Source organism: Dreissena polymorpha, chromosome 2, assembly GCF_020536995.1.
Source record: "Dreissena polymorpha isolate Duluth1 chromosome 2, UMN_Dpol_1.0, whole genome shotgun sequence".
In the NCBI taxonomy this organism is placed as follows: Eukaryota; Metazoa; Mollusca; class Bivalvia; order Myida; family Dreissenidae; genus Dreissena; species Dreissena polymorpha.
Window position 1 is genome coordinate 145,331,988 of NC_068356.1, and position 7,319 is coordinate 145,339,306.

General features: G+C 33.5%; 1 non-coding gene across 1 annotated transcript; it reads right to left on the bottom strand.

Moving 5' to 3' along the window:
• Window positions 1–5,869: 5,869 nt before the first annotated feature.
• On the bottom strand, window positions 5,870–5,951 carry Trnac-aca (transfer RNA cysteine (anticodon ACA)). Its single transcript has one exon. It is a non-coding gene; the product is annotated as a tRNA-Cys (tRNA).
• Window positions 5,952–7,319: the final 1,368 nt, after the last annotated feature.

The window sequence follows — 7,319 nt, forward strand, 5'->3', positions numbered from 1 at the left end:
ATAACAAAAATTTACTTACTAAATATGAAATACACTTTAAAAAAAGATGTGTTAACTGTTACATATAAAAATACGTTTTAACGTTTTACACTTATCAATTAAATAGCTATGTATGTTTATAATTAAATACGCAGTTCAGTCAGGAGTATAAATCCATAAGGATGTAATCAGTTGAAAGAAGATTTGATATTTAACAAACAAAACAAAAAGAGACATTAACACTAGAAATATATAATTACATAATACTTCATAACAGAAGCATGGTGCATGAAGTTTAATAATATTTTCAATGGTCTCTATAAATTGTATATTCACAAATGTCGCCATTATGCGCTTTTTTGTTCCTTCCGATTGACGTTTTAACTAGTGTGTGCTTAAGCGCACTTATAATAATAACATGCCAAATTTTACTCAAATTAATAAATGAATTACAAAAGTAACAATTTACAACAGCTGTGAAAACAATTCAGTATCTCAACACTTGTGCATATATCGAGGACAACATACAATTCGGATGACGGTCATATGCTACAGATCGTTTTTATAACGAACCTTATTTTATGAAATACATATAAAACGTTGTTATACATATATACATGAAATACATATAAAACGATTCGACGTTGCGTTGTTTTATTGTTAATCCATTTTCTTAGTATATAATTTAAAATTCTTAGTATATAATTTAAAAATAAAACTAATCTCTTTTTGAATATATGGTATTATTACTGTAGTTATTGTATTACTTCTAATTGAATACGTTGATTTGGAACTTATTTAATTTAGTCGTTGTGGCAATTCTTCGGGTTGATAAAGTTACACTGATCCAATCAATACAGTTTCCCACTTTACTACCACTAAACTCACTAATACCCTTTCAAGTATTTGATAAATATTACATTTCCAAACACTTATGCGAACGTGCTTAGTGATCGTTTAAAAGATCCTTACAATAACAGAAAGATTTAAGAACTACAGTTTCAGTACAGTGCGACTGATTTCCATACACATTTAACCTGCTGGGTAGTCCGATGACTTTGATCCTGTACCCATCGGTAGCACTCGAATAATCTAAAAGTCCTTCAAAACAGGCCTTTCCGGGGATCGTGTAGATCACCATTCTATACCCTCCGTCATTGTACAAAGCCTCTTCAGCGGCTTCAGATTTAGTTTGATTATTCCAAGACGACTTCCTACCTTGATCTGCCTGTCGCTTAACATGTTTATCAGAATATTCAAGCGACACGTCAGATATGTTGTATAAGTTTAAAACGGCACATTTCCTATAGCTGTGAAGAATTTTTTTGTTAATGTGATGAACAAGATGTTGGCCTAATTCCAAACAGATACTTGAATTTGTATCCACTGATATTTTCTCATAGCAAGTGCAATACTCTGCAGGAACACCCGCATCTGAACACGTTCTATCAATTGGTATTGGATTTAATATATTTCGTCGCACTAACGTGTCTTGAACATCCATATATTGCGGAGGAGGGATATGTTTAAACGCAATAATGTCATACATGGTTTGGTAAATATCATAATGACTAACAAGTCTTGCTGTGTTCTTAAAAAGTATATTTTCCACGTTTACCTTCAACTGCTTTGGTACATGTATAATAAGCGCGTGATTGTTATTCTCTTCTCGCCCGATATGCGTCAAGGCTAAACCGCCCATTCGAAAGCCGTGGTCACCAAAGAAAATTAACATAATGTTTTCCAGATTTATTTCTCGTTTCATCCACTGTAACATTTCAAGTAAAGGTTCGTCGAATCGCCGGACATGGTTTACATAATCGTGCCCAACGTGGGTCGCCCAGAACAGGGCAAATTTGCGCTTTTCTCTATACACTTTAAGAAATCCTTTAAAATACTCCTTCATCAACACAAACACATTTTTCTGTCCGTAACAGTCCTTAGAATCTTTTCCTAGAGATGTAAAAATCATCGGCTTGAATTTGCGCCGTGCAACTTCAAAAGAGCGGAAATAATATTCAGATGGTTGCTTGTAAAATCCAGGTTTCAAATAGTTGAACATGGAAATGCCCGGACAGTCTTCAATAAAAGCTGTTGCGGTTCTAGCGGTACAGTTCTCCTTCCAGATTAAAGGTATTGAATCGGCGAAATCTTTGCCCTGCATATAATTGGGAAAGTCGGTATGTGGTCTTCCCGTAAGAAGTGGTATTAAATTTGGAAACGTATTCAACCCTACCTTACGTAGCCCCATGAAATCAAAAGCCTCGAGATCATCGCGAAGATATTGCAGAGTTTTTGGAAGGCTTCTGATAGCATTTGACCTTGAAAGTGAATCAATCCCAATAAGGATGACACTTGATTTATATTCTGTTTCATCGTCGATTTCGTCTAGCTTGTTTGCGACCCAATACGGATTGAAGAATGCCATATCATAGACTTTTGCTGCACTTTTCGCCGTATGGTTGAAACATGTTATGCGAAACAGCTGACTCTCGACCAAAAAGGTGTATTTAAACTCTTTTTTTCCGCTAAATATCACATTTGAATCGCCGAGACCGCGTGTGATATTACTATAATAGCATTTCCAATCCGAGACTGTAACGCCATTGGCCTTCTCTACACTCGCGTTTATTACAAGAATTCCATTTTCCTGAACATAAAACAAGTCGATGTTTTCGGTACATTTAAGCGGTGCCGGTTCACTTAGAAATGGCTTAAGTGACAGATCCCACGGGTCGAGAGCTTGAATCTTACACGGTATATTTGCTTCTTCATTGTGTTTCTTCTCGTTTTGGTTCGTAATTTGTTGAGTCATAAATACACGAATGGTTGATTGAAAACAGAATATTAACAATATGGTTAAAACAAACAATATCGCTGTTACATATTGGTATTTATGTACTCCCATGTTTGCCTCAACGCACAAAGCTACAATGACACTGTAAACCATGCAACATGTGTGAGTTACGCTCTACTCGATAATTGTAATTGCATGTCCTCTTTATACCTATATCAGAAAACTTCAAATCTATTATTCAAGTTCACTTATAACCGCAGGTACGCCTCTCATGTTTCATGCTTATTTTAGGGAACCTCTGTACCAAGCTATCGCCCTTACAGGTACACAAATGGTGACGCACGTAAAAAGAAACCATACCATGTATTAAAGATGAGTTAATAAACATGTTAAATAATTGATTTTGACCAAACGTTCATCAAAATTAATTTTCAAGTTAGTTTTATGATAAATTTGCTCTTGTTCTTTTGCAAAAACTAATTCGGTGATTTAAAGTTCATTTTAAATTATTGAATATTCATGTATTATATTTAAAACTGTAAGTACAACACAGTATTGATGTTCAAATATATGAAATGTAAAATAATGACAGTTTCTATATTTCTATATGGTTAGAAAAAGAGGTATTAATCAATAGACAATAATGCTTGAGTTAACCAATCATGTGCTTATATTTGTGTTGGTTACTTGAGCACATGGTTGCGTAATCCGATGCATTTACTAAAAGTCCATTTGATAACACAAACGACAGCTTGGCTATACACTTCTTCCAATAGGATAATGACATGTATTCAAGTTAAAGCAATACCGTAATATATTAAAAAGACCGACATCTGCGTCGTCACAATACTAGTCAAATAAGGCTAAAAGTATGTTTGTTTTAACAACTTCAGTTAATAGATTGCTGGGTAGGTCGGATTCACTTTTGTTGTGTAATTTGTTTTAAGATAAAATGCAAACCCACTGTATCATGATATGATATACCATGTATTAGTATAACAAATATATATTTTTATTTCTTCTTTCTTTTGTTAATGTTAGTTAATTTAAAGTTTATTTAGGCAATATGCTCAAATATAGTGTCGTTGATCGAAAACTTAATTGACAATTCCAAAATCATGTTTATATTTACTTAAACTCAATCTGAAATAAACAAGAAATTTAGAGTCGGCAAAACAAAAGAGGGTCGCCATATCAGTGAAATAAAATTATCATGTGACGCCTAAATCTAAAAAAAACAGTGTATGGAAGTCTACTGGGAGCATCATTGTTTGCACCTGAAACACTATCCAAAAGCTTAATACTTCTTTGAATGTTACAGTAAGTCATAATGCTCGTTTCATTTTTTGCATTAAAACATTGCAGTCTCCATTATTGTGTCCTTTATATAACCAACCAAAATGTAGTCCTTACACGGTTTTATCACTGTCTGAAGATAATAAGAAGTTTTTAAATTGTATAATTAAAATTATTGAATCATGTATTGTTGTTTCAAAATGCGGAAACATGTTGAAGCGGTAAACAACTCTCCAGAAAAATGAAGTTACATGCTTCAAACAAAGTATTTCCCAATAGAAAAATTGTCTTATTTATGAAAAGAAAAGATTTTCTTGATAACAATTCGTCAATAATATCTTTAGATATTTTAGATTACCAGATTAAATGTTCCAAATTTCCCTCACTTTTTTAAATGGATATAATGGATCATCAGTTATTTTTATTTTATTCAGAAGACTATTTGTTCAAAGTATCATGTGAATTATTCTATATTGCAACCACTGAACCTTAACATCATTGGTCATTAAAAATGGAAGTTCAACTATTCAATTCCATTCATTTTTATTAATTATAGTATTAAGTTTGGTACACCATTTTGCTTTCACGGATAGTTGATATGATACGATTTACAGTCTTTTAACACCAGATTTATCTGTATAATGTAAGTTGTAATAATGGGGGTAAAAAGGGTTTGGTGATTTGTTGTGTAGGAATGTTTAGTATTTACATAAACTCAGAGGTCTACAAATAGTTCAAATGGCAACTAATTTGGCTGTTTTCTCCAAATGCGCCAATATGTGCTTTATAAAACCTTAGCTAAATGCAATAAGGGATAAAAAAAGTTAATTGGCAAAGCACTTTATTGTGATACGAGTATTAAATTTTAACAGCCAATAGTTAAAAGTTTACAGAAAACCTTTAAATGAATCAAACAATGACATAAAGGTCGCCGTGGTGTAATGGATATGGTGTCCGCCTAGCGACCGGGAGGTCACGGGTTAGATCCCCACTGTGGGAGCGTTCTTTAGATCTCCACCAAAGACACCAAGTACTGGTTCTAGGCCCAAGAAACGGACTCGAGAGTGTTTCAATAAGCCTTAAACACTGAAGGTAGCGCACCCCTAATGGGCACATATCCAAATATAATTTAATTAATTATTTTCCTAATCAGCATCTTTTCACTGAACTACATGCAAATTTGTAGGTAGGCTTTCCATGCTTTTAAAAAAATATACCGATTTTTCAAAACCACCTTCACGCTCGGCTTTTGTCCAGTTTATTTTCACCCCTGGGGTATATAAAAGTTCCATAATTATTTCAAATTTCCAAATATGGGCATGCAGTTGGTGTGTACAGATGCAGTAAAGGTGTTTAAAGTTAAAACAAGTTGGAATAAGTATTCTTTTACAGACATTTATTTTTTACAAATTTTTATCTATGGAATAGCGCCATGAAATGTAAGTGATTTCAGCCAAGTAAAAATTGGGTCGGTTAAAAACAAAGTGTCATAAAATTCAAAATAGTATCATTTAAGTTATATTTTAAACTTTGTTTTTATAGAAACACTATATACAGCAAAAATACCAAGAAATAGACAGATTTACCGTTTACTTGTTGAAATAAAAATAAAAATGCAACATGCATCATTCGTATTTTCAGCAGTTAATTACCCAATTTAGCCATAACGTTGTTGTAATTTTAAAAATTGAAGGATGTGCATACAATTTTCAACATATTTGACAATAAACATATCTTATATGCTATATTAAATCAAATTACGTTAGAAAAGAAATAAAACGCGTCGCAAAAAGTATGCGATGCCGGCAGGATTCGAACCTGCGCGGGAAGAACCCAAAAGATTTGTAGTCCATCGCCTTAACCACTCGGCCACGACAACTCCACACGAATGTAATTTTAAATTAGATATCCATAAGTAAACAGGTAAAAAGGCTCGTCAATCTTTGGAGAAATCGCGAACTCGTATTTTTCAGATGATAATTGGATCAAAGTCAATATTTATAGTGAAAGTAATGTATTCTAAATGAATTAGGTAAACACATATCAAAATTCGAAGTTTGAAAAAAATAAAATGCATCTCTCGGAAATAACCGATCATTGAAGATCGGCAATGATCGTAAAATTAATCGCGGGAAATCATTAGAGGTGCGCTACCTTAAGTGTCGTTAAGTAAGACACGAGTATCGCGTATTTAATTGTTGCGTCCTTTCAACTCCCAACGATTTTGAATCTACTAGTACCTCGGTGGGATGCATCCAGACTGACAATTAACTTTACAATAACACTTATTGTGCTGCTGTATGGAAATGATGAAACATTATATCGTTAATTGATGACAGCTGTTTTCATACCATGGACTAATACACAACAGCTTAAATATTACTGCAATTGTAGGCACGTCTGCTTTTTACAGGCACTCATTAAGTTTATAAGTATAAAATATTCGAATCTAAATTTCGTATTCGAATAATCGGCAAGTTTTCGAATTTCCAGATATTCAAATATGTGTTCCAAGCCTTACTTAATTCACAAAGCAATCGCTAAACAATAAAGTGGTATATCAATATGTAGCAAACAATTTTTGATAACTGAAACGTTCAATCAAGAGACATACTACTTAAACAAAGTTATCCTTTCATTTTATTGAAGACTGTCAGCAAATTACAGTCTTTAACTATTTGAAGCGTGGATTTACAAGCAACCGACTTAACGTCTCTAGAAAAAGAACTGCTACGGAAAGAAAAATTGCTGTGACTTGGAGAATTTGGTATTTAAAAGGGTTTCGTAAAGTGTATAGAGACAAACGCGAATTTGCTCTGTTCTGGTTGACACTCATTGTGCGCGATAATGTTAACACTAAGATAAGGCTTTCCTTGAAATGTTACAGTGGATGAAATGGGAACCCCGCGCTTATTGCACAGGTACCAAAATGATTGAAACTAAACATTAAAAAAAGAACACAGCAATGCTGTATATGAGTAAAGTTCCATTTGTTGTTAAACAATCGAAAGACTATGACACTAATAACGCCACCATATTGTTTTAACATTAATGGTGCGTCCGGCGTTGTTATCATTAACCTTGAGTTCCATTTGTTGTTAAAGGGGCTGAGGAGAATGGAATCAGTCCGGTTTTTTTCGGACAGTCTAGTTTCTTTGGACAAATGTGTCTGTGGATCCGCTAAACAGCTTGTCAATATAACTTTACATATTGAACCTTATTTTAAAAGAGCATTATTTTGGTGAAC